The 27,874-nt window shown below is 43.6% G+C and overlaps 1 pseudogene; it reads left to right on the top strand.

The window, feature by feature from the left end:
- The first annotated feature begins 2,059 nt into the window (after positions 1–2,059).
- LOC136543591 (subtilisin-like protease SBT4.3) overlaps positions 2,060–27,874 on the top strand; it is a 39,564-nt pseudogene continuing 13,749 nt past the window's right edge.

Here is a 27,874-nt window from a genome sequence, read left to right on the forward strand (position 1 = left end):
GGATACGACTCTGGAGTCGGATCTCTTTTGGTTGACGACAGCAGATAGCGATGATGAGCTGCGGTTGGCGCACAGAAACTACATATCGGACTCTACAAAAAGGAAAAGATTAGGGTCCAAGTTATCTTAAATTAGGATTGTTTTCTTCTATGCCGAAGATTGTAATGAGTCGTGCTCGAGTAGGATTCATGATTAGCCTCCGGGTATAAATATCATACCCCGGGTATTGTAAGACACACAATCAATCAAATACAAGTTACTTACTTTTTTTTGGCTCCGGCCACCCCTTAGGAGTAGGAGTAGAGTAGATGTCGGCGAGTTCTTCAGCAAGTACGGTTGCATCGATCCGGTCGACCTCCACTGCTTGTCTGTAAGTACCGTCATGGCTTATACTTCTGTTCGTACGGTTGCATCGATCCGGTCGATCTCTACTACGACTCAGGTATAAGCTAGTTATCGTCTCTTGTCTAGTTCAACTATGGCTGCATCGATCGGATCGACCTCCACTGCTCGAACTAGATTAAGGTCAAGTTATCGGCTCTATCTAAGGGTGGCGTTCCTTCAGATAGATTCATTAAGTTACCGATATTGCTTATTGCTTCCATTATTTATTTAATTACAACAATATCACTTCGCCCGATTGGGATTGATCTAGATCGGCCTTATATCCTTTTTTCAACCCATCGTTTGTTAATCTAAATTTGATATAATATGTACATTAAATGATGAGTTATGTTTTATCGGCTGTTTTATGTCAATCTTGATCGTGCATAGCATGCGGTTAAGGCATGTCTGATCCTGAGTAGATCTATTGGCCGGTGAAAACCGTTCCATGGCCCGTTATCGTGGCCTGTATGATTCTGCCTCACACCCTACTGTTAGCATCGTGGAGTGGGGATCGTCATTTGGTAGATCTATTCCTGATAGGGCATGACCTTAACTATGCGCTATGCCTGAATCGGCTGTTTTAGCCAATATCGAGTGCTTTCATGAACAGTGCACGTCATGAAACCATTGAAGTAAAGATAGGTTGAAAGATGTGTTAGCCCCCATGATCTTATTATTGTATTACGGCCTGCATGATTCTGCCTCATGCCCCACTGATATTAGCAATAGGTTAGGGTCGTCGAATAGATTGTTGTTTCTACGGCCTGCATGATTCTGTCTCATACCCCACTGGTCATAGCGATAGATGAGATCTAATATGTTCATTAGATTTATCTTTATTAAATGGTTAAATGACGATGAACTGTTTCATTTATACAAAAGGGATTCGGTTACTTGCAGTCATTGGCTTAGCATAAACTAATCATTGTTGACATCTTCTTGTCATTAACTAATGTTTGTCTAAATAACAAGATTTGTCCCCAGCGATAACCGATTTACCTTCCATGAGTTTTAATTGATTTATCTTTATGAGTATGCTGGAATCGACTATTTAGTCGATTTCCTTCCATATCGGCTGTCGGAGCCGCACATTCGGGACTGTCTGGCAACACCGGCATGTTCCGTCTTAAATTACTGATTAGCTTTTTTCTCCTTATCAATTGCAGGGTCAAATTGACTGGCACGTCTCGGGAGGAGTGCGCATGATCGACCATCCCTGCGCTGAAGCTATGCGGATCTCCAGCTCCATCGAGCGGACCCTTCTGGCTTGCTCGTATGCTCTCGGCACGGGACGAAATTTCGTGCCGACAGAGAAAAATATAGAAAAGTGGGGGCCATGAAGAAATAAAAAACATATAGAAGATTTGATGAGACTAATAAAAATTTATGATTGTATAGCTTAATTGGCTACACATTGCTTAGAACAGGTATAAGTATAACAATAATAGCCGAACACATACTCATCAGCTAACCTGGAAGAGAAAAGTGGTGAGGCTAATTAATACTTCCGTCATAAGAAACCCAATGCAAGGTACGCTAAACTTGTTTGACCATGCCATTTCAGCAAAACGTGAAAATTTTAGCCCAAGCGAATGAGCCACTCAAGTGCCCCCGAACTCACCGTCAGACTGAGACAAGACACCAAACATGGTGCGGTGGAAGCGAGGCGAATATGCAGATCCGGCTCCATTATATGGAGTTGTGTGAGTGGAATTTATCCAAGGAACAACAGCCCTACCGGTTCTACGCATCTGCCATACAAAACAGCCACACGCGCGTGCACACATCCAATCCAGGATCCACGTACGCTGCGTCGCTGCCAAACTTGGAAGCACACACACGTTGGATGGGCACCGTTTTCAAGGCGCTTACCGCCTGCTTCTTCTTCCTCGGGAGCTTGCATGTTTCAGAGGTCAGCAGCAGCGATGGCGATGAAAGGCAGTACGATCCCTGAGACGATCTCGTGCGATCATCACTCACAACTCGTGCGTACAGTCCACGTGTGCGAGCCCAGATTGTGTACGTGTACGTGTGCAGGTGTACATCGTGTACATGGGGCATCAGCCGCATGAGCCGTCAGAGTTGGCAGGTGGTGGTTTCTCTGCACCAAAAAGCTGCTCATCACGGGCTGCTCAACCAGGTCCTCCATGATGGCAGGTCAGGCGATTGTTATTCAGTGATAATCTTCCTGTTCAAGAAGCCGTTTTTCAATCTCAAAAAAAAGCCGTGTTTTCCTGAACGGAATTGCTATACGACATGCGGTTGTTTTGCCACTGACCGTCTCCAACAGCAAGGACGCTAACACGATACCTATTCCATGTTGGAGTCACGTACAAAGAAAAGGTCACGCACCTAAAACCTTCCTTCTTCAACAGCGAACCCAAAAGAAGACTCCCAGTTTCCACCGTCCGGTGCCACTTGCTCCTCCATCTTCATCTTCCCCGCGGCCGGCCATCGAGCTGCGAACTCCGGCAAGGCGCGCGGCCCCTTTGCGCGGGTGAGCTCCGGCAGCATCCCCAGCGCCGGCCCCTTCATCCACCGCCTCGCAAGCGCCACCGCGGGCAAGCATCACCGCAGGTGAGAGCCGCCGCGCCCGAGCCGCCTCCGTCCCCACCGCGAGCGGCACCTGCAAGATCCGGCCGCCCTCTCCTCTCCTCGCCGCGTCGGCGGCTCCCCGCAGCAGCCTTGCCTGGCCGCGCCGTCCGCATTCGCCGTGGACCCGCCTTGAAGCACCGGCGGCTCCTTACCGTGGGCTCGCCTTGCCGAGCCGGCCACACCACGTCGGGCGACGCCTCACTGCGGGCCCACCACTACGGCGCTAGAGATTTGCGTTGTCTCTCTCGAGACGCTTAGTTGCGTTTCGGTTCAGCTGGTATATAAAATGCGTCCTCTATTTGGGTCTTCTGTTGGAACATGTTTTCTAGGTACCGCGTTTTGGATGTGCTGTTGGAGACGTTCTAACAACCGTTTTTTTTATTCGCTGCCAACGGACCCCACATCTCGTAGGCGCGCTACTCCCCACGTCTGTGTACAGGCGCTTTCCGCCCCCCCCCCCCCCCCCCCCCCCCCCCCCCGCGCCCAGGCGCTGCCCCCACTGTGACAGATGGTGCGTTGCAGTGGGTGTATGGGCACGTACAGCGGCGCAGAAGATCCTGATGACTAGAAGGGCCGGACACGAGACAGATAGGGGCTAATAGGGGTTGTATATGATATATTTGATATTTGTAAATAATTTGACATATATTTGTCTGATATCTTTAATTTATATAAATAATTTATAATTTTTTAAAAAAAATTGACATATACGTTTCTGGGATCTGCAATCCATATAAATACCTAAATTATATCACTCTATCCAATAAATTACACTGAAGAAATCATTGTAAATATAATAATAAGATGATGTAAATATAGCTATAAGACAGTATAAGTACATGAGAAAAATTCTGGTTGCTGAGAGGTGCTAGAACAACCCGTTGTTTGGTGGCGTGGAAACATTTCCTTCCTGTTATGGACAGTAGTGCCCAAAAAAGCTGACTGCTTCTACATATGCCATGCTGCAGCGACGCTATGGACAGGATCATCTACAGCTACACGAGGAGCATCAATGGATTCGCAGCCAGGCTGACCGAGGAGGAGAAACAGAAGCTGTCCGGTACGGATGGTGTAGTGTCCGTCTTCCCAAACCGGACGTACCAACTCCAGACCACGAGATCATGGGACTTCCTCGGCTCCCCCGAGACGGCCCGTCGGAGCCTGCCCACGGAGGCGGAGGTCATCGTCGGCATGATCGACACCGGCGTGTGGCCGGACTCCCCGTCCTTCTCCGACGAGGGCTTCGGCTCGCCGCCGAGCCGGTGGAAGGGCGCCTGCCAAAACTTCACCTGCAACAAGTACGTTCGCGTTTATCTTCACCGTGCGTCGTGCTCTTATTGTTCCACTGCTGGTTGCTTGACACAATTGAAAAGCAATATGGCAAACGTGATTGCCTATCTTGGCTTATCACGGATACGTGTTAGCAATGTACAAACTTGCATTACAAGGAATTCGATTGAACTAGATATGGATCTAACAAACTAATCCTATCTCAACCGAACACATATCTTGCATGTCACGTTTACAAGATTGTTACATATCTTAACACCCCCGCTCAATCTATACTTGTCTTCTCTACAAGATTTAGATTGTTCTTGAATTCTTCAAATTTCCTTTGCGGCAGAGCCTTGGTAAAGCCGTCTGCAACTTGATCTTCTGTTGGTATAAACCTCACCTCTACTTGTCTTCTTGCAATCCTCTCTCGGGCAAAATGAAAGTCAATTTCTATATGTTTAGCTCTGGCATGAAACACCGGATTCGCAGCCAAATACATAGCCCCTAAATTATCACACCAGAGGCGAGGTCTAGACTTCAATTTTACTCCAAGCTCACCAAGCAACTGCTCCACCCATATCATCTCGGCTGTAGCGTTGGTCATAGATTTGTATTCGGCTTCTGTGCTGGACCTTGACACCGTGGGTTGCTTCCTAGCACTCCATGAGATAACATTTGATCCAAGAAACACAACAAAGCCTCCTGTGGATCTCCGGTCATCTCTACAGCCCGCCCAATCTGCATCTGAAAATGCGCTCACCACCATTGGACACCGCTTGCAAATCAGCAAGCCAACATTCTCTGAGAACTTTAGATATCTAACAATTCTTTTAACTACCGTCCAATGTGCTGTAGTTGGTGAGTGTAAATATTGACAGACTTTGTTAACAGCAAATGCCAAATCCGAGCGAGTAAGAGTGACATATTTGAAAGGTCCTTGTGTGGTTTTGGTAATTGAGTGACAACCTAGGTGGACTAATTGTGTTTATGTGAGATACACAGGTAATTAGTCCACAGGTACATGTGTATGAACAACATATGCCATGAAGGTGAGAATGGCTTGGAGATGTTGCAAAGCTCACACATGTGATGATAAAGGAGCTCATTGCACATGAGACATGACATTGAGTCATGTGATCAAGGTGGAGAAGATCAAGACAAGACTTGGCTTGATGGATCGGTTGCAAGCGTGAAGGGCAAGTCGGAGGCTTTGGAGCGATGGACCGCGTGGCGGTGAAGCTTGAGCAAGACTTGGCGTCGATGGACGAAGGCAATGGTGAAAAGCAAGTGATGTCAAGATCGATGAACCAATATGATCACGTGATGATATGAAGTGGATCATATCATTGTTGATCATGTTGGTGCATGTGTTGCATCAACATTGGAGGAGATGGAATGGAATGCGTAAGGCAAAGGTATAACCTAGGGCATTTCATTTCACTGGTCATAGGTGTGTAGAGAAGTTTATGACCGAGTTTAGGATAGATGTCGTACTATCAAGAGGGGCAAACTTGTTTGCATATCGGTCATCTAGTGCGACTCGAGTGATCTAACTTTGCATCGTCGCTAGGATCGAGTGGCGTGGCAAGTTGAGTGGCTAACACCCTTGAAAATGTTTGTGAAAATATGCTAACACATGTGCACAAGGTGATACACTTGGTGGTTGGCACATTTGAGCAAGGGTGAAGAAGATAGAGTTGAAAAATAGTTAGTCGCGCTGGTTATAGAGTGACCGGACGCGTCCGGTATGGTGACCGGGCACGTCCGGTATTTGGCGACGTACTCAACGACTGGACACGTCTGGTCGCCACACCGGACGCGTCCGGTGTGAATCAGCAAAGGCGGTGTTTGGTAGATCTATCGATCGGACGCTGGCAGCGTCCGGTCCGGTGTGACCGGACGCGTCCGGTCGTCAGTGGGTGCTTACTGTACTCGACCGGACACTGAGGCTCACCGTCCGGTCAGTTTCTAACTGTCGCGTTTGGTCGGCCCTGGAGGCTTACTGGACTCGACCGGACGTAGCGGCTGAGCGTCCGATCGTTTCATGCTGAGCGTCCGATCATCTTGTCAGAGAGCTGTTGGAGGCAACGGTAGGACACGTGGCGGTCAGACAGCTACCGGACATGTCCGGTATTCACGATCGGTGCGTCCGGTGCTGCGTCCGGTCGACCCGAAAAACGCCTAGTGAAGGGGTAACGGCTAGTTTAGCCCTTGGGGCTATAAATAGAAGTGGCCTTTGGCCATGGCTGGTGCTGAGCACCTCAGGGGACTTTGTGTCCATGCTTGAGAGTGTTTAGGAGCCCTCCATCTCACACATACTTGATAGTGATCATCCGATTGTGTGAGTGAGCGATTCTAGTGCGATTGCATCGTGAGGTTGCATCGAGTGGCACTAGGCGATCGAGTTGCAAGCTGGTGGTGCTTGTTACTCTTAGAGGTTGCCACCTCCTAGATGGCTTGGTGGTGGTCTTCGTCGAAGCCCGCAAGAAGCTTGTGCGGCGCTCCGGAGAAGAGCTTGTGAGGGGCATTGTGCTCGCCCCACGGGAGTCGCGAAGAGCAACTTTAGTAAAGCGTGTCATTGAGCTACCCTCACTTCTGGGGTAGGTTCTTGCGGCGCCCAACGTACGGGCTTGGCGGGTGATGCCAATTAGCCGCCGAACCACCAAGTGAGCGGTCGACACAACGGGGACTAGCATGTTGGCAAACATGTGAACCTCAGGAGAAAAATCATTGTGTCAACCTTGTTCTTCCCGTTGGTTTGTATCCCCGTTACACAAGCTTGCGATTACTTTTATATACATTGAGCTTGTGTTGTTGCTTTTATGATTAGTTAGCTTGTGTAGCTTGCTAGTTACCTTCTTGCTTGTGTAGCATAGAAGTAGCTCCCTTTGCATGGCTAATTTGGTTTGTGTAACCTTGTTAGTCACATTGCTTAGTTTGTGTAGCTAAGTATTTGAGCTCTCTAATTTGGCATTGGTTGCCTTATTATTGAGCATTGCTAGTGAGCATTAGGTGGCTTTGTGCTTTTGCTTACTAGCATGTGTAGGAGCTCCCTTGTTGCTTAAAGTACTAGTGGCATAGGTTTGTGTGACCTTGCTCCTAGAATTGGTTAGGTGAGCTTTAGCTAGCCCGGCACCTTTGTTGCTTGATTAGTATCTTTGAAAGGTGCTAGAGAACATAGATAGAGGGGTGTAGTCTTGGCTAGACCGATCGTCTTAATTCCGCACTTGTTTCGGTTAGCCGACGTGATTAATTTTAGAAAAGACTATTCACCCCCCCTCTAGTCCGCCATCTTGACCTTACAAGTGGTATCAAAGCCAGGTCTCTCATTTGTGGTCTTCACCAACCTGAGAGGATGGCTAACTTTGGGCTAGAAGTTGTTTGTGACACACACTTTTTTATGGCACACACTATACACAGTGAAAACGTCATATGCTTGATCATTTCGGTGAATTGGGTCCCAAGGCATGGTGGATCATTGTTGTTGGTTTTTCTCGTGATGCCTTGGATAAGGATAACCTCACCCAAGCGCAAGAGGATTGTTTACAACTTGATCATCGTGCTCTTTATTATCTAACGTGTGCTATACATGATGATATTTTTAGACGTGTGTGGGACTTGGAGAGTGCTCATGATATGTGGCTAGCACTCCAAGCCTTTTACAGTGATTCCTCCACATGGGATGATTGTAAATTCAAGAAGGAGGATGAACCAAAGAAGGAGGCGCATGAGTGTGTTGAGCATAACCACAATTTGGTGATTGTGGAAGATTGCTCCACCTCATGGTCAAGTGATGATGATGATGATTGATCTACTACAAGTTCACTTGACAAGGTTGATGATGATGCCACAAGTGTTGCAAGTGATGATGCTACCCCATGCACACTTGATGGTAATGATGGTTCATGCTCAAGCCATGATGAAGATGCTACTACAAGCTCTCCAACTACATCACCACATTGCTTCATGTCACAAGGTGACACCAAGGTAACAAATGATAATGTGGTTGATCATGTTGATTCATATGATGAGCTTGCTAGTAGACTTGCTAGCATGACCATGTCTTTAGAAAATGAGAAAGCTAAAATATTGAAATTAGAAAATGAAAACTCATTTCTAAAGAACTCTTGTGAAGAACATAAGAAATTACATAATGCTTATAAATCTTCACTTGATGAGCTAAAATTGAATCATTAGACACTACTTGCATCTCATGATGAATTATTAGAACAACATGCTTCTCTCATTAAAGTGTTTACAAAGAAACTTAAAAATAATGAGAGCTCATCACATGGATCAAATGATAAATTGCAAATTATTGCTAATCCTTGTGATGTAGGAAAGAAGCATGTATCCACCTCTTGTGATGAGTTATTAGATATGTCATGCTCTTCACAAATAGATGCTTGTTCTACTTCTATGTCTTGTGAGACTAATCTTTTGAAGGAGAACAATGAGCTCAAAAATGAAGTGAAGAAATTGAGCAATAAGTTAGAGAGGTGCTACAACTCTCAAGTCACCTTTGAGCATATGTTGAAGACTCAAAAAAACTATGGTGACAAGTGTGGCCTTGGCTTCAAGAAGAAAATGGCAAAGGGTGAAAGAAAGAAAGAAAGAAAGATGAAGAAGCTACAACAAAGAAAGCTCTCACACCATGTGCTACCGGTGTCATGAAGCGGGACACCTTGCAAATGGTTGCCCTAACATTGAGAAGCTCAAGAATATAAAAGAAGAAGAGAGGCTAAAGCATGCCAAGTGCTTCAAGTGCCGCACTTAGGGTCATCTTACCTCAATATGCCCAACCAAGCAATTGGTGAAGCAACAAGTGAAGCCTCAACCAAAGCCACAAGTTGAGCAAGAAAAGACACCCCAAGAGCAAATCAAGATCAACCATGAAGATGGTGGTGACTTGATGATAAAGAAGAAGAAAACAAGAAGGGGTGGAAAGGCAAGGCATCCAATGCAAACTCAAGATGCCAAGATGATAAGCAAGAATGAAGATGAGAAGAAAGATTATGCTCACATCAAATGCTTCAAGTGTGGAAGTACGGGACACTTTGCCTCTAAGTATCCTACCAAGCTTGAGAAGAAGGCTCAAGCAATCCATGAGAGGCATGGCAATGAGAAGCACCACATGAGCAAAGAAGAGAAGGCTCAAGCAAAGAGAAAGTGCTACTCATGCCGGGAAAGGGGACACATGGTACATTCATGTCCCCTAGGTGACATTTCTAAGCATATTTCAATTGTTGATAATAATGTGCTTAGAAATGATGGTAATGGTACCTCTATGGTTGCTATTGCAAAACATCCCGCTACTTATACTAAGGCATTGCCTAAGTATGTTGCTCCTAACTTGAGAGGACCCAAACTTGTTTGGGTACCATCAAAAGGTGGATGATTGATTGTAGGTACCATCGGCATTGGAGACTTGATTCAATTGATCTCACATTGTTCATCATATGTTGAATCAAGTTATGAAGCTTAGTGCACATCCAAACCCAATGCCAAGTGAAAATTGAGTGAAGTCCAAGTGCTATCAATATACAAGTGCTATAATTCAAGTTGTTGGTGATTCATTGGATATATTTGATGACTTGCAAATAATTGAGTTGAAGCTTGCTAGTTGGATGATCATGAGCTAACCAAGGTATATCTCTTGTTGATCATTTCATTTGGGTGCATATGAGTTGATTGAATTGGATAAATATGCAAAGTTGCTTGCTATAAGTTGATTGAATGGATAATTGCTTAGTAATCAAGTTTGGATTGATTTGTGTTGGATAAATTCATGAGATGACATTTAGTAAGTGGTTTTAATGGATATATGTCTTATGAAAGTATTCAAACAAGTTAAGTTTCAAGTTTGATTCATATTTGATAAAGTATAGCTCAATTGTTGAAATCTGTCATATATTGAAAAATCTGAGCTAGCTGTGAACTTATCCATGTTTGAGAAATCAAAACTTATTGGATTGGCATGAAAATTGGTGTACATGCTCTAGACTTATGGTATAAGATGCTGTAAAATTTTCGTGAGAATTGGATAAGAAATGCTTCAGTTTTGGAGTGGATCTTGTCAGCTATAGTGCAGCAGTTTTCAGCATGTAGCAGTGATGGAAGAATTGATATATGGAAGCAATCTAGAAGTCAAATAAAGCTCAAATTTTTACAGATGCTAGATAACTTAGTAAAGAACATCTCCACCAAATTTTGTGGTATTTGGATTTGTACTTTGGGAGATATGCTTATTTATTTAAAGGGTACAAAATCTGTTAGAAAAGTGACAAATGTTGGATTGATCTAGAGTCACTTTGATTGAAAGGTCCTCAAGTTGGAAACATGTTTACAAGTGTTTGAGGTACCTAAGTTTGGTTTTGAGATGATCTAAAAGCATGACAAGCAAAGAGTACAAGGCCATTTGATTGTGGAATGTACTTTGCATATATTTGGTACTCAAATTGGAAGATCAAGATCAAACTCAAGATGAAGTTGAAGGTTAAGTTCTAGAGACTATTGGAAATCATTTGGTAAAAAGAAAAGAACTTAAACAAGAAGAAAGAAAAGGACTTAAAGAATGAATCAAGTTTACTCATCAAGTTAAGTCCATCACTTGGATCAATCAATCAAGTCATTTCAAGTGAGTATCAAGAATGATTCTTGGAGAAATGTCACTTCTCCCTAGTGTAGGGGCTTGCCGCCTATGTGTAGGTAAACCAAGTGTGGTACTTAGAAGGCTAACATGGAAGTGGTGATCCGAGGAACATTTGAGATGCTTAGTTGAAACAATCAAAAGGGTTGATCAAGAAAAGCAAGCAACACCCAAAAGAGAGCTAGTCATAATATTTCAAGTGATATTCTCATGTTGATGCTCTCATGCAAGCAAAGATCAAAAGATAAAGCAAGCCAACCACAACAAGAAAATGCACTTGATTATAAGTGGTATTCATTTCATATGGGTGAAGAATAAAATTCAACATGGTATCTATTGGTCTTCACCAAGCTTATAATTGGACTTCACATTGCTATTGGAATAATGAATTGGAATCTATGTGACTATCCTCTACTCCAACATAGCAAAGGTATCATTGTAATGTGCATGATCATTTCATCCCTTACTAGTATGTGGTTAGTGCATATAGTACATGCTTCATAGGATCATGCATAACAAATTAAATGCTTAAATTCATAGCCTACCACTATTGTTTGAATGATTACTTGATCTAGTGGTTAGTACATAAATTTGTTCATGAGCTAGTGAACCCAAGTACTTGATCTAATTTGGATTGCTAACAAGTGACAAGTACAACATTGGCAAGATAACCCTTGCAAGAGGTGTGAAGAAGCTTATCATTGGTTCAAACTGGACTTGAAAGCTTAGGCAAATCAATTTAGTTCAAGTCAATCATAGAAGCTCATGATAGTGATAAGAGTACAAGCACAAGACAACAATGCAAATGGATATCTATTTTGTTTGTTTCAAATGGTATCTAGACTCAAGTATTTTATCAAGAATCTACAAATAATGTCTAGATCAACTCACAAGTGATATCCTATAAGTGGTACTCATGAAGATAGCAAATGTTCAAGAAATGGTTTTTATTGAAAAATCCAACAAGTGGTTCCATACTAGAAGATTCTTTCAAATGGTATTCACTTCCTACAAGTGGTATCAATCATGCAAGACGATAGTTCCACAAGTAATCCTCAACTTTAAGTGATCATCAAATGAAGAATGCATCCCTCACCTACAAGAGCTCAAGTGTATCAAATGGATGACCCATGCTATTACATAGGGGGAGGTGTCACACAAATTGATCTCAAGATCAAAAATCTTATGTGTGGTATCTCAAGAAGCCCTACACAAGATACAAGTGGTACAAGTTACAAGTGGTATTTACAAATGGTGTCATTCCAACAATCAAGTGATGTCCATCAAAAATGCAAGATTCAAGCCTCAACCATCTACCCCAAACGTATACCTTTGTATCAATGAGAAGCTCACCTTTTATGGAAATTGATGACAAAGGGGGAGAGATTGTACAAAGATATGAAAGCCTTGAGATTGAGATTGTACAAGGGGGAGAGATAAGATATAAAAGCTCAAAGAAGTAGAGGTTGGACATGGACATGGACAAAGAGGGAGCAACATTAAAGAAAAGAGATGGATCAAAATTCTTGGACAAGAGAAGCACACAAGTAGGGGGAGCAAGCTCATGAACTTTGATTGATTGCATTTGATATGTGCATATTCATGTGCTTGCTTGCATTGCATAAGATTTCAAATTCAATATGCATGCTTGTATGGTGTATGCTAGTTGTAGAACTTGAATGATGATTTGATAACTAGCATGCATAGGATGATAGCTAGACACTTGGTATGTTTTTCAAGTAATGCTAGTACCTTGCTTTTAATGTTGATCTCACAAGATATCTAGTGTTTTTATTTCCAAGTGATATCTAGCTAACCATGGTGCTAAGGATGAACTTAAAGGTGCAACTCTGATTGGTACACGCTTCAAAGGTTTACTCGATACACCTTAGCATCATTTGGTAGTAATTACTCTCCCACAATTTTAATCTATGCATATGTGCGACCTTCAAATCAAACACTCCAGCACATATGTAGGGGGAGCTAATACTACCATTTCGGGTTTGTGGTACTTGTCCAAAATCATTTTCACATGGTAAAATTGCTTGGGCAAGCAACATGAATCCAAAAGAGTTTAATTTCCATATCTTTGTAGAGTTGTCATCAATTACCAAAAAGGGGGGATTGAAAGGTCCTTGTATGGTTTTGGTAATTGAGTGACAACCTAGGTGGACTAATTGTATTTATGTGAGATACACAGGTAATTAGTCCACAGGTACATGTGTGTGAGCAACATATGCCATGAAGGTGAGAATGGCTTGGAGATGTTGCAAAGCTAACACATGTGATGATAAAGGAGCTCATTGCACATGAGACATGACATTGAGTCATGTGATCAAGGTGGAGAAGATCAATACAAGACTTGGCTTGATGGATCAGTTGCAAGCGTGAAGGGCAAGTCAGAGGCTTTGGAGCGATGGACCGCGTGGCGGTGAAGCTTGAGCAAGACTTGGCACCGATGGACAAAGGCAATGGTGAAAAGCAAGTGATGTCAAGATCGTTGAACCAATATGATCACATGATGATATGAAGTGGGTCATATCATTGTTGATCATGTTGGTGCATGTGTTGCATCAACATTGGAGGAGATGGAATGGAATGCGCAAGGCAAAGGTATAACCTAGGGCATTTCATTTCATCGGTCATAGGTGTGTAGAGAAGTTTATGACCGGGTTTAGGATAGATGCTGTACTATCAAGAGGGGCAAACTTGTTTGCATATCGGTCATCTAGTGCCACTCGAGTGATCTAACTTTGCATCGTCGCTAGGATCGAGTGGCGTGGCAAGTTGAGTGGCTAACACCCTTGAAAATGTTTGTGAAAATATGCTAACACATGTGCACAAGGTGATACACTTGGTGGTTGGCACATTTGAGCAAGGGTGAAGAAGATAGAGTTGAAAAGGAGTTAGTCGCACTGGTTATAGAGTGACCGGACGCGTCCGGTATGGTGACCGGGCACGTCCGGTATTTGGTGGCGTACTCAGCGACCGGACGCGTCCGGTGTGAATCAGCAAAGACGGTGTTCGGTAGATCTGTTGATCGGACGCTGGCAGCGTCCAGTCCGGTGTGACCAGACACGTCCGGTCGTCAGTGGGTGCTTACTGTACTCGACCGGACGCTGAGGCTCAGCGTTCGGTCAGTTTCTAACTGTCACGTCCGGTCGGCCCTGGAGGCATACTGGACTCGACCGAACGCAGCGGCTGAGCATCCGGTCATTTCGTGCTGAGCGTCCGGTCATCTTGTCAGAGAGCCGTTGGAGGCAACGGTAGGACACGTGGTGGTCAGACAGCTATCGGACATGTCCGGTATAGCGACCGAAAACGTCCAATATTCGCTATCGGTGCATCCGGTGCAGCGTCTGGTGCTACGTCCGGTTGCCCCGAAAAACGCCCAGTGAAGGGGTAACGGCTAGTTTAGCCCTTGGCACTATAAATAGAAGTGGCCTTCGGCCATGGCTGGTGCTGAGCACCTCGGGGGACTTTGTGCCCATGCTTGAGAGTGCTTAGGAGCCCTCCATCTCACACATACTTGATAGTGATCATCCGATTGTGTGAGTGAGCGATTCTAGTGTGATTGCATCGTGACGTTGCATCGAGTGGCACTAGGTGATCGAGTTGCAAGCCGGTGGTGCTTGTTACTCTTGGAGGTTGCCACCTCCTAGATGACTTGGTGGTGGTCTCCGTCGAAGCCCGCAAGAAGCTTGTGCGGCGCTCCGGAGAAGAGCTTGTGAGGGGCATTGTGCTCGCCCCACGGGAGTCGTGAAGAGCAACTTTAGTAAAGCATGTCATTGAGCTACCCTCACTTCCGGGGTAGGTTCTTGCGGCGCCCGACATGCAGGCTTGGTGGGTGATGCCAATTAGTCGCCGAACCACCAAGTGAGCGGTCGACACAACAGGTACTAGCATTTTGGCAAACATGTGAACCTCGGAAGAAAAATCATCGTGTCAACCTTGTTCTTCCCGTTGGTTTGCATCCCCGTTACACAAGCTTACGATTACTTTCATATACATTGAGCTTGTGTTGTTGCTTTTATGATTAGTTAGCTTTTGTAGCTTGCTAGTTACCTTCTTGCTTGTGTAGCATAGAAGTAGCTCCCTTTGCATGGCTAATTTGGTTTGTATAACCTTGTTAGTCACATTACTTAATTTGTGTAGCTAAGTATTTGTGCGCTCTAATTTGGCATTGGTTGCCTTGTTATTGAGCATTGCTAGTGAGCATTAGGTGGCTTTGTGCTTTTGCTTACTAGCATGTGTAGGAGCTCCCTTGTTGCTTAAAGTACTAGTGGCATAGGTTTGTGTGACCTTGCTCCTAGATTTGGTTAGGTGAGCTTTAGATAGCCTGGCACCTTTGTTGCTTGATTAGTATCTTTGAAAGGTGCTAGAGAACATAGATAGAGGGGTGTAGTCTTGGCTAGACCGATCGTCTTAATTCCGCACTTGTTTCGGTTAGCCGACGTGATTAATTTTAGAAAAGACTATTCACCCCCCCCCCCCCTCTAGTCTGCCATCTCGACCTTACAATATTGCAGTGCTCCAACTATGCTTCTGTACCTGGTACAATCCTTAGGCCCGAGTGGATCACCATCATACTGTGACACTTTCTCTGTTGACGACATGGGAGTAGAAACAGGCTTGCACTTCAACATGCCCATCCTAGTCAAAATATCCTTAGCATACTTTCTCTGAGTCAAGAGCAGATCACCACTTGGTTTCTTTTCTACTTCAATGCCCAGAAAGTAATGCAAGTCACCGAGATCCTTCAGTGCAAAGTCTTCTCTCAGAGCTTTCAGCAACACATTCACAGCATCTTGAGAGGAACTAGTAACAATATTGTCATCAACATATATCAGCATATATATCTCCACACTACCTCTCCTGTAAATGAAGAGAGATGCATCTGACTTTGTAGGAACAAAGCCAAGGTCAACAAGTTTTGTACTTAGCCGAGAGTACCAAGCTCTTGGAGCTTGTTTAAGACCATAAATGGCTTTCTTGAGTTTGCAAACAAATGATGGAAATTTGTTACTTTCAAACCTAGGTGGTTGTCTCATGTAAACCTCCTCTTCCAGAACACCATGAAGGAACGCGTTCTGAACATCTAGCTGCCTAAGACACCATCCTCTTGCCACTGCTAATGACAATACTAATCTCACAATTGCAATTTTGACTACTGCACTAAATGTATCCTCATAGTCAATTCCATACCTCTGTTGGAAACCTTTAGCCACTAAGCGTGCCTTGTAATGATCTATTTTTCCATCGGCTCTTCTCTTGATTTTGTACACCCACTTACAGTCAATGAGGTTCTTCCCTTGAGGCGGTGAAACCAGGCTCCAAGTGCCATTGCGTTGCAGCGCATCATACTCCTCTTTCATGGCATTTTTCCACTCTGATGACTTCAATGCTTCATCAACAGAGGTCGGTTCACCTACTGCACAGAGATTTGCATATTGAACAGTCCCATCAATGTATACTTTGGGTTTAGTAATACCACTTTGCAATCGTGTATGAGGACGAGTTGCAAGTTGCTCTGGTTCAGCATCATCAGATGCCGCAGCTGATAACTCTGACGTAGATGATCCGAATGCAGCCACAGAAGATCCAGTTGATGACGACAACCGGGGCGCAGTGGAAGACGACGACGACGGCGATCCTGTCCCCCCACGCGGTGAGCCGAGAGACACCCCGACCACCTTGGACACGGGCGCAGATGGGATCAGAGGATCACCTCTGGGATTTGTGATGGGATCAGATGCGCCAGCCGGATCCGTAGCCTTTTTGTCCGGTATTTCATGTACCTCCTGTGCTTCATCGTTTTCCTGTGTTTTAATATGATCACTTGAACCAGCGGGATTAGTAATAAAAGGCACATGGCAATCTACACCCCCAGAGCAAGATGGAGCTATATTGACAGGAAGGAGAAAGATTTTGTTTCTTAGCCGAGCTCCAGCATTAGAATGCATGGAGGCAAATGAAAAGACCTCTTCATCAAAAACTACATCTCGCAATATGTAGATACGACCTATGGTTGGGTCAAGGAACTTGAAGCCCTTGTGAAGAGAGCTGTAGCCTAGGAAGACACACCTTGTGGAATGGAAGGATAATTTCTTAGTGTTGTAAGGTCTCAAATTAGGCCAGCACGCACACCCAAAAACTCGTAGAGAATTGTAGTGAGGTTTCTCCTTCAACAAGAGCTCAACAGGTGTTTGATTATCAAGAACTCTGGATGGCAGGATGTTTATGAGGTATGTGGCTGTAAGGAAAGCTTGATCCTAGAATTTGAGAGTGTTGATGCAAAAGTGGATCTGCAAACACAAAGGGCTAATACCCGAATCGATATCCAAAGCGTGCCAGTCGATTTGACCTGTTAATCAATAAGGATGAAGATACGAGCACTTTGGTCCTGACAGCAGCGATACGCCCAGAAGTCACGGCCAAGAGGTACTCACACGGAACTCGAGGATCGCCGAAGGTTGCACTGAAGCTATGCAATTCACCGAATCAATGAGAACTCGTAAAAAAGGAAAAAATATGCAAATTGACGAAGTCGCCGAAAAGTAAGTAGATGCAAATAGTAGTAAAAATTGGTTTTGATATTGATTGATGTCTATTACATTGCCCCTCAATCTATATTTATACCCTAATCTAAAGAGACATAACCAAACACAACTAGGACACCAAGTCCATATCTAAGAAAACACGCGACTCTTACATGAATCATACTCTAACAAATATAGAAAAGGAAATCAACTCCTATCTATTTCCCTACCCGCCTTGATTACAATGGAAATCTCACCGACCTCCTCTCCATCGGCATACTTCCTATTCCATCAGCAGTAGTCTTCAAGCCTTCCTTCATCGGCATCGACAATAACATTTCCAACCTTATCGGCAACGCCCGAGTCTAAATCAACCTCTCCATCGATCACCACCATTCATCGGCAACCATCTTTACAAGCTGATTTTCATCGTCTGTCAGTGTATACAGTAACTTTCCTCCTGCCGATTAGCCCACTCTGATCATTTTGACACATGCAAAAAACGGTGTCAACACATGCCCCCCAATTTCGGAGTATAAAACCATTAATGCTCCGAATTTTACTCCAGATAACGTTTGCCTTCGCCCAATTACCGTAACTCATCCTTCAAGCCAAAACTTGATCTGTTATCAAATCTAATCAAATCTAATCCTAATTCACGCACCTCAGTAAATATCGCACAATTGCCAACCACTCTTGCCTTGATTATGGTTAAGATACCGAAACAATAATCCATCGGCAAGATCCTAACATAATAATGCCACCACTTTTAGAATTAAAATATCCTGTACCGATATTTCTTCCAAGTCATGATTACTTGCCATCAACTCATCTGTACAATCCCCTGATTATCGTGCGAACAGTTACCATATCCATCTGAACCACCTCGACCTACATGCGCGTGGCATAGAGAAAAGTCCAAAATACCCCTACTCCAAGCGGCCTATAAATAGATTTCTCCGGAACGCTCGTCTTCTACCCTCAGACTCCAATCTTTGACATTTTCTCTTTCCAGCGGCGACTCCGATGAATAACTGCGCGACCTCAACCAACAAGAACTCTTCTCTAGCGTCAACCTCGAGTCTCCGGCTCGTGCCCCCATCTTCCTCAAGATAATGGCAATCAACTTCGACGTCCCTACGGTTCGTTCCACTTCCATTACCTTTTACCTCGATTCCTCTGGTCTTTGCGAATTCATATGGTTGGTAATTTTTCTTTTCTTTTGTTCTCTGGATCCTCTAAACTTAGGAACTGCGCAACAAATTAGTTATTCCAACCGATCAGCCGCATGTCCAATGCCTAGGACCAATGGGCAACCCAGATCCAACTGATCTGATTAATGCAGAGGTTAATAGAATCCCCTTTAGAGCCCAAAATTTCTCTCTGAATTTATGGAAAGATACATTCCGATCTTGGCCCAAAACCACCAAAGGGTGGAAAGATTGGTACTTGAGGGTTAATAGGTCGATGCAAGTACACTGGGCAGAATGAAAGCTAGACCAATGCATTAGGCTATCTATTGCCGATATGCAAAAGAATGAGTCAATGATGATTGCAGCTGCTTATTTCTGGTCAGACACAACAAATACTTTTATGTTTGGACATGGCCCAGCTACTCCCACACTTGCCGATGTCTACATGCTCACTGGCTTGGATATTGCAACTACCGATGAAGGTTCCATCTATGGCAGAAAAGCTAAATATAGGGTGAATACCCGCAACATCGGCGATTGGACAGGATACATTCAAGAATGCCAGAAGATCAGGACAGTTAACCAGAGGGAACATGCCATATTCTTGAATATGTGGTTAGAAAAATTTATCTTCTGTGGTCGATCAGTAGGACCAACCAACGCCTTCCTCCCCGCTGCTGAACTCTTGGCCAATGGTGTAAGGTTCCCTCTTGGCCGATACCTTCTGAGCTCCACTTATCATCTTCTTCATCAAGTGTCTCAGAAACTTTTGCTTGGCGAACCCATCGGCAACTTAGGAGGCCCATGGTGGTTCATCAACATGTGGCTGAATGCCCATATGCACAAACGGTTGCAATGGGACTTCTTTGCCCAACAATTCCCACGAGAAATCGCTGAAGACCATGTGCTTGGGGACGAGGAATCGGCAACACGCTCTCCCCTCAATTTTGGTGAAGCCATAATTGTCCTCCCTGGAACAGAGGCCAATAAAGACCAGATCGGCAGATTCTTCCAAAGCTTCTACAATGGTCTTTCTCGTGATCATAGGGCCTGGGTACCTTATATCGACGAAGAAAACAGATTCCCCCTTCTTTTCAACTTTGCCGATGACACTCTGAATCAGGATAATGAACTCATGATGGCCATCATTACTCCCAGGGCAATCCCAGTAAACACATTCGGTAGCAGGAAAAACACCAATATCACGTATGAGTTTTACAATCCATCGGCAGTATCCCGTCAATTGGCTTTTGGGCAACTACCAATCAAACTTTGTTTTGCCGATGTGATCAAACCCAGAGAAACAATCACCTGCGGAACAGATTGGAGCAGGGTAGTGCAACTCTCCCCCGATGCCGATATTACAGATGTCGATCTATCCATCTGGACACCAGTATCTTTCATCACCGAATCATATAAGCAATGGTGGCGAGAGTGGAGGGAACAACTATTTGCAACATCTGCTCACACATATCGGCACATGATCGACCCTGAATACGCCATCCCTGATGATGCAGTAAGTTTCTTTTAACTCCCTTCTGTTTTTTCCTTTCATATATCGGTAACTAATTTTCTCGTGACAGGTTAACAACCCATCACCATCTATGAGCAAAAGTGGAAAACCCTTCGATCTTCGGCCTGTCTCCCCGATATCACCGATCGGCTACAACGCCCCCACCTTAGCTGCTTTGACTCACCAGAAGACCCATGCCAAGACCATCACCTCCAAGTCCAAATTGGCTACAGCTAGGGCCACTCCATTGGCTGCTGCTACAACCCTGGTCAAAGCATTCAAGGTAACAACCCTGTTTACTTCTACTCATGCCGATCACAAACTGTATTAACATTAATCATCAGGGTGTAAGAGCCGCTGCTGGATCATCATCGGCAATTCCTCCGATATCAAGCACCACTTCTTCTGACAAACCTTCAGAGGTATTCCTTTGATTTCACATTTTATCTGTTAAATATCATACCTTACACTTGTTTTGTAGCAACAAATGGGTACATCGGCAAGCGTACTAGATATCCAAGCTTCACAACCAACAAGTGCCGATGCCCCCCAGCCAACCGTTGCTGATGCCCAAGCAAAGCGCAAAGCCTTAACAGATGCCGAGGCACAGCCAAAACGACAGAAGTCCATGCTGATCCCCACATCTGCCCCAATGTCTGCAATTCGCCCAGAATCAGTCGATGCAACTGAGCAAGCAGTTAATCCTCCTGTACAGGACATGCCATCGGTCATCATACCCCAAGAGCCAACCACCGATGAGGTCACAGAGGATATCCCATCGGCAAGCTCAGCCGATCCTCCACACGGCATACTCCAGGCTGCTTCCTCCAGTCAAGTACAGGAAATTGCCTTGAAACAGGTAAGCCGATTGACCTAGTCGATTTATAATATTTATACTTATCCTTAACTGACCTCCTTTTCTTTTCCTCAGGAACAAGACTCCCCAAACAGCCTATTCTCCTTTGCCATTGACGTTTCTGACGATGATGGAGAGGAAACAAGTTCTTCCCTTGCACTAGGAACAATATCGGCAGAAACTAAGTCCAAGTTGGAAGCTCTCCTAAACTTGTTACAATAGGATACCACCCAATTGGTAGATGACTCGGACCCCGCAAAGGCAATTTTCAAAACAATCCGTGGCCAGGTCCCTACCGATGTTGAAGAAGTACTCTTCCCAGCAGCCCATTTAGAAAGCCGCCAACTGCAATATCAACGGGCTGCTCAACACATTGCTGATAGATCAGCTCAGGCTCAACTCAAAGAAGAGATGCTACAACTGAAACAAATTGCCGATGAGAAGCACAAGGGCATCGGCAACTTGTAGACTTCGGGCGCTGAACTTAAGCAGAAAATCTTAGATTTATCGGCAAAGAAGATGGCTCTATTGGCCGAATTGAAAGAAGTCAAGGTAGCCTTAACTCATGCTCAACAAGAAGAAAGCCAGCTACCCAATGCCATCAAGGCCCTTCAGCAAGAAAGAGACACCCAGGCTCGCAAAGCCTTGGCCATGAAGAAAAAACTCAAGCCTGTGGAGGGTGCTGCCGATGAAGACATCAAAGAAATAAAGGAAGTCGACTAGATTCGCCTGCGTGCGATATTGGCTATCCAATCCTTGTTAAACTTGTAAATCTTGTCTATTGCATCGGCACTTTACGAGACATTGACATCCTTGTACAATTCTAGCCGATAGGACTGTTATCGGCACTTATACTTTCATGCGTCCATCCAGATACTAGGGTAATATTTCTTTAAATATTTTCCATTTAATGCTCTGGGAAACACGACCCCTTCGAGGGTTTCTAGAATATATGCGTTACCAGGAATAGACTGATTTATCCGATATGGACCTTCCCAATTAGGAGACCACTTTCCAAACTTTGAACTTTTAGTCCCAATCGGTAAAATCAATTTCCAGACCAGATCTCCATCGGCAAACTCCTTTACCTTCACCTTCTTGTCATACCATCTGGCCACTCTTCTCTTATTTTCTTCGATGCTAACTAAAGCCCTTAACTGATGACCCGCCACATCTTCCAACTCATCCTTCATAAGAGTATCATAATCATCGGCTGTCAGCTGATTTTGAGAACGTATTCGCCTAGAGCCAATTTTAATTTCCCAAGGTAATACTGCGTCGTGTCCATATACTAACTGATAAGGTGTTACTTTGGTTGCACCATGACATGACATCCGATATGACCACAAGGCTTCATTTAATACTGTATGCCACCTCTTAGGATTTTCTTTAATTTTGCGCTTAATGAGTTTGATGATCCCTTTGTTAGAAGCCTCAGCCTGACCATTAGCTTGAGCATAATATGGAGAAGAATTTAAAACTTTAATTCCCATACCTACAGCAAACTTATCAAATTCTTCCGATGTAAACATAGTACCCTGATCGGTAGTGATAGTTTGAGGAATACCAAATCGGTAAACAATATGCTCCTTCACAAAATCGATCATATTAACCGACGTCACCTTTTTTAAAGGAATTGCCTCAACCCATTTTGTGAAGTAATCGGTAGCAACCAGAATAAATTTATGTCCTTTGCTCGATGGCGGATAAATCTGACCGATGAGATCGATAGCCCATCCCCGGAACGGCCAAGGTTTAATTATAGGGTTCATAGCTGATGCAGGCGCTCTTTGAATATTACCAAACTTTTGACACCCCTGACATCCTTTAAAATACTTAAAACAATCTTCAAGAATAGTCGGCCAATAATATCCATTCCTTCTGATCATCCACTTCATCTTGAAAGCCGATTGATGCGCTCCACACACTCCTTCATGAATTTCACCCATCAAGCTTTTCGATTCATCACTGCTAACACATCTGAGTAAAACTCCATCTATAGTTCGATAATATAATTCATCATCGAGGAGCACATACTTGGTAGCTTGAAACCTTATACATCTTTCAACCTTTTTACATGGATCCTTTAAATAATCGACAATCTCCTTTCTCCAGTCATCGGTATCGACCGCCGATGTTAGCACTTCCTAAATAAGCTGATACCCTGAAGCATGCTGAGCTAGTCGATTAGCCTCTTCATTATGCAGTCGAGAAATATGTTCAAGATGAAAATCTCTAAACCCTTTCAACAATTGTAAACATCTTTCATAATACGAAATTAAAACTTCACTTCGGCATTTATAGATCCCAGCCAATTGATTTATAACTAGCATAGAATCATCAAAGATTTCAACAGCATCGGCACGTATCTCCTTCAGCAATTCTAACCCTTTTATCAAGGCTTGGTATTCAGCCTGATTGTTTGTCGACGTAGCAACAATCGGCAATGAAAACTCATACTTCCTTCCTCGAGATGAAATCAACACAATGCCGATACCTGCTCCTTCACCACATGTGGACCCATCGAAGAAAAGTGTCCAAGGAGTAACCTCCAAAGAGTCCACTGTATTACAATGCTGAGTGACAAAATCAGTCATAACCTGCCCCTTAACTACCTTAGTTGATTCGTAACGTAGTTCAAATTCTGATAATGCTAGACTCCACTTGCCGATTCTACCACTTAATATCGGCATCGACAGCATATACTTGACTACGTCGTCTTTGCATATGACCGTACATTCGGCAGATAACAAATAATGTCTTAATTTGACACAAGAAAAGTATAAACACAGACATAATTTTTTGATGGCCGAATACCTTGTCTCAGCATCCACTAATCTTCTGCTTAAATAATAAATAACACGTTCTTTCCTTTCAAATTCTTGAATAAGAGCTGAACCGACAACGGTATCATCAGTTGACAAATACAACCTGAAAGGTTTCCCGTGTTGAAGTGGAACTAGCACTGGAGGATTTGTTAAATATTTCTTAATTTCATCCAGGGCTAACTGCTGCTCAGCTCCCCATACAAATTCCCGATCGGCCTTCAATTTAAGTAATGGACTGAAAGCCTTGATCCTTCCCGACAGATTAGATATGAATCTTCTAATGAAATTAATCTTACCGATCAAAGATTGTAATTCAGTTTTATTGACAGGAGCAACCACCTTGTTAATTGCATCAATAGACTTCCTACTGATTTCAATGCCCCGCTGATGCACCATAAAACCCAAAAATTGACCTGCCGATACACCAAATGCACATTTATTAGGATTCATCTTCAATCCATGCTTCCTTGTGCACTCCAATATCTTTCGTAAATCGGCTAGATGTTTTGTGATATCTCTAGACTTAATCACTACATCATCAATGTAGATCTCCACTAATGTGCCAATGTATTCATGAAAAATAAAGTTCATAGCTCTTTGATAAGTAGCGCCGGTATTTTTCAAACCAAACGTCATGACTACCCATTCAAACAACCCTACATGACCTGGACATCTGAAAGCAGTCTTGGGAATATCTTCTTCAGCCATGAATATTTGATTGTAACCTGCATTACCATCCATGAAGCTGATAATTTGATGTCCGGCTGCAGCATCAATCAACAAATCAGCAATCGGCATCGGATAGCCATCCATCGGTGTGGCTTTGTTAAGATTCCTGAAATCAATACAAACACGAAGTTTTCTATTTTTCTTATAAACAGGAACCACATTAGAGATCCACTCTGCATATCGACACTGCCGAATAAACTTTGCCTTAATTAATTTAGTTATTTCGGCCTTAATGTCAGGAAGTATATTAGGGTTGCATCGGCACGCTGGCTGCTGATGTGGCCGAAATCCAGATTTGATAGGTAACCGATGTTCAACTATCTATCGGTCTAATCCAGGCATCTCAGTATAATCCCAAGCAAAACAATCTTTATACTCTTTTAACAAATCAGTCATTTGCTGCTTACACTTGGAATCTAACTTAGCACTAATAAAAGTAGGTCTTGGCCTATCGCCATCACCAATATCTACTTCTACTAAATCATCTGCCGATGTGAACCCTTGACCTAATTTTCCATCATCGGCAAACCCATCCATTAAAACTCTTCTTCAGAACCGACTGCTTGGATCGGTGGAATTTTATAATCAGCAACTCTAAGGAACTCTTTTTCCCAAACTTCTCCTGATATGCATTTAGTTCGCTCATAAGTATCTGATTCTGCCGATGCGATGATATAAGAAGAATCACCAGGAACAACCTCAATCTTATCCCTGATCCACTGTACGAGGCATTGATGCATTGTAGAAGAAACACAACAATTAGCATGAATCCAATCCCTCCCTAGAAGCAGATTATATGCACCCTTGCCATTAATAACAAAGAACGTCGTCGGCAAGGTTTTGCTGCCGATGGTCAATCCAATGCATACTGCCCCTTTAGCCAGTGACACATTGCCTTCAAAATCCTTCAGCATCATATCGGTTTTGGTCAAGTCTTGATCTCCCTTACCAAGTTTCCGATACATCACATAAGGCATAATATTAATCGCAGCCCCTCCGTCGATAAGTATCTTAGATACAGGCTGCCCATCAACTCTGCCTTTCATAAACAAAGCTTTAAGATGCTGTCTCTCGTCATCAGTAGGTTTCTCAAAAACAGCCATCATTGGATCTAGTGTCAACTGAGCTACTTGATCAGAGAGAACAACTTCATCCTCATTATCAGATAGTGCCAAAAACTCCATCGGCAACATGAATACCATATTAACATCTACCGATGGACCCTTATTTTTGTGTTTTACCTGCCACTGCTGACGACCGGACCTCTCATTGGAGGAATTTTCCTCTCGGTATAAATCCTCCTGATGCTCACGTTGCATCCTTCTTTTCTGTGTCTTTGTCAGACCCTCCGGGCACCATCGAGGAAACTTGGTTTTCCAAACCGGCTGATAACAGGTCCCAGTTGATTCTACACGGCGTATATTAGGGTCCCTGTAGAATATTTCTTTATCAGGAACTCTTGCGTTTGCCATTTCCTCAAGCTCATCTTGATTCCTTGGAAAATATCCAGCGCGTTTACCAAGCCTTTCAAATACACTAAGTCTACCCCCCAGCCGATCATGCACTGACACTCTGCCTCTGATCGGCTCATTGATAAATAAACCCTGATTGCCAGGTTGAAACCTCCTTTCTGACCGATTGACCCCATAATAACCATTGCACTCAGGGCAATTTGCAACAGTTGGCAATTTAATACCTTCTTCCCAACAATGGATGAAAAACGGGCACCTCCAATGATTTTTATGCCGATACCATTCTTCCCGACGTCTCTCTTCTTGCTGTTGTCGATATCGGTCCTTACGCTGACGCCAATCCTCCTGCTGCCTTCGATGGGTAATCACAATGCCAGGTCGAGGAGGGTTTTTGGAACTACTGCTTTCTCCCAGCAAACCCTTACTTTTTGCATCATCGGTAGTTATCCGATGTTGGGGATCTACTGATGCGTTCTTCTCAGTAGCTTCTAACGTCAATACCTTGGTCTTCCCTTTGGCCTCCAACATATTTGCTGGAAAAGGGTGTTGATCAATTTTCATCGGCTTCTGGGCCTTGGAAGTACCAAACTTAATTCTCCCAGATTCAATAGCCGATTGTAAGTGTTGCCTGAACACCTTGCACTCATTTGTACTGTGTGAAGTTGCATTGTGCCATTTGCAGTACAAGATCTTCTTCAACTCTTCTGCCGATGGGATCACATGATTAGGTGACAGCTTAATCTGGCCCTCTTGAAGCAGAAGATCAAATATCTTATCGGCCTTGGTGATATCAAAGGTAAACTTTTCTGGTTCTTTCTAACCAAAGGGACAAGATATCGGCTTTTTATTCTTAACCCACTCAGCTAAGCCGATAACTGGTTCTTCATCAGAATCAGAATCTCCTATTTCTTCAACAAATGATACTTTTTTACTTCAATTCTTTTTAGGCTCAAAACCCCTAGTATCTTGATCAGAGATCCTTTGCACAAGATGACTGAGGCTTTCAAACTCCTGAGAAGCATATCTGTCTTTAAGATGTGGCAATAACCCTTGGAAAGACAGATCGGCAAGCTACCGATCATCCAGCACCAGACTGTAGCACTTATTTTTTACATCTCGTAGCCTTTGCACAAATCTTTCCACCGATTCATCATTACGCTGTCTCAATTTTACTAAATCGGTAAGCTTCTTTTCATGGATTCTAGCAAAGAAATACTTATGAAATTGTTTTTCTAGATCAACCCAAGTAATAATAGAATTTGGTGGTAATGAAATAAACCATGTAAATGCCGATCCAGACAAAGATGATGAAAATAGTCTAACTCTAAATTCATCTCTGCTAGCTGCCTCTCCACATTGAATAATGAAGCGATTGACGTGTTCCATTGTTGATGTATCATCTTGCCTAGAGAATTTAGTGAAATCTGGTACCTTGTACCGATTTGGGAGAGGAATTAAATCATATGTAGGAGGGTATGGAGTCCGATAAGAATAAGTATTGACCTTGGGTTTTATTCCAAACTGATCCTTCATAATCTTTGCTATCTTATCGGCCCAAAAAGCATCAGCCTCCTGCTGACGGACTGGATGAATTTCTACGGGAGGTGCCTGCTAATATCCCTCCACATATCTTTGTGGCCCACGATATCCAGCAATCGGCATATTTGCCGTTACTTGTGGTCCATTAACCTGTTGGAAAGGATTCATCGGCTGAGCTGCCGATGCTTGATTCTAGAAACCAGCTTGCACATGACCTTGTTGAATCCCTGCAACCTGCTGATTTTGCTGAACTGTATGTTGAACAGGTAACTGTCCTGACCAACCATTATTAGAACTTA

The sequence above is a fragment of the Miscanthus floridulus genome, chromosome 3, assembly GCF_019320115.1.
Source record: "Miscanthus floridulus cultivar M001 chromosome 3, ASM1932011v1, whole genome shotgun sequence".
Classification (NCBI taxonomy): Eukaryota; Viridiplantae; Streptophyta; class Magnoliopsida; order Poales; family Poaceae; genus Miscanthus; species Miscanthus floridulus.